Here is a 1,517-nt window from a genome sequence, read left to right as displayed (position 1 = left end):
ATATAAAATAATTGGTTTTATAATAAAATTTATTTACAGTAAGGTTTTTGCAAAATTATCGTTTTTGCAATTTTAGGTGTACATGTGCAGCAGTCACGGGAAGAGAAGATACACTAAGAGAGATTTATTTGTGTGGTTATATGTTTACATATAATGCTTAATATAGAAGTGATCTGGAACATCATAGAGGATAGAATATGTAATGATGTATATATATATATACATATATATATATATGTTATTATAGTTGTAACTCGTCGATAATTGGAATGTTAAATAAACGGCAGTACGAGTATTATACAAGTTGTCAATGTATCTTATTTATTAGAAAATAATATGAAATCAGACGTTTCGATCAATCTTTGTGATCTTCATCAGTGATAGTCTGTTAAAAAATTATAATAATATGTCAAAATAAAACTTTTTTACAAGGATTGAACTACAATAATTAACAAAACAATTCTCTTAATGTTTCTTACTCACAAAATCAGATTAGGCGTCATATCACTATCCAACAAGAACCAAGTCAGTGATGCGTGTGTGTGTTGTTATAACATTTGACTGGTTGAAAAGACAACAGCGATATGACGCCTTTACAACAAGCGCAAGTATATATATGTTTGTCCCCTCCAAATATCACAAACATGTGAACACAATACACAGAAACAATTCAAACCCGAAACACATACGCTATTGATTGTCTAAATTTTCTTTTTGTAAGTCTCCAAAATTGAAAAATATGGTTTTAATTTTTCAGTGTCAGACATAATATTAATTGGATTATCTTGTAATTTAATATTAATCATTTCTGAAATGGCTCTCTTTTGATAAGATTTTTCTCTATCTAATATTGTTGTCTCTTGCCAATTGAAATTATGTCCTGTATTTTTTCTGTGTTCAGTGACTACTGACTGATTAACGTGTGGTCTGTTTATTATTAAATGACTATCCTTTACACCTCATTTTTAACATTATTAACAAACGTATCAAATATTTATTTACACATAATAACAAAAATACTCCTGTATCAGCGACGTCTGATGAAATAAAAAGGTTTTTTACGATCCCTTACATTACCAAATTATCTCAATCAATAACAAAAACATATACGAATATCAAGGGAATCTCATTCGCTTACAGAAGTCTTAACAAATTGAATACATACATCAAAACGTTAAAAGATCCGTTAGTTTTAGAAGACAATAAAAATGTAGTTTATCAAATAAAATGCGACAATTGTAACGCAACATATGTGGGCCAAACAAAAAGAAAATTAAAAACGAGGTTATCCGAACACAAGAACCAAATAAACAGACCACNCGTTAATCAGTCAGTAGTCACTGAACACAGAAAAAATACAGGACATAATTTCAATTGGCAAGAGACAACAATATTAGATAGAGAAAAATCTTATCAAAAGAAAGCCATTTCAGAAATGATTAATATTAAATTACAAGATAATCCAATTAATATTATGTCCGACACTAAAAAATTAAAACCATATTTTTCAATTTTGG

Source organism: Pseudomyrmex gracilis, unplaced genomic scaffold (genome assembly GCF_002006095.1).
Source record: "Pseudomyrmex gracilis isolate BER0280 unplaced genomic scaffold, ASM200609v1 scaffold_3345, whole genome shotgun sequence".
NCBI classification, from domain to species: domain Eukaryota; kingdom Metazoa; phylum Arthropoda; class Insecta; order Hymenoptera; family Formicidae; genus Pseudomyrmex; species Pseudomyrmex gracilis.
The sequence above is the reverse complement of the archived record's forward strand: the minus strand, read 5'-3'. Positions refer to the sequence as shown.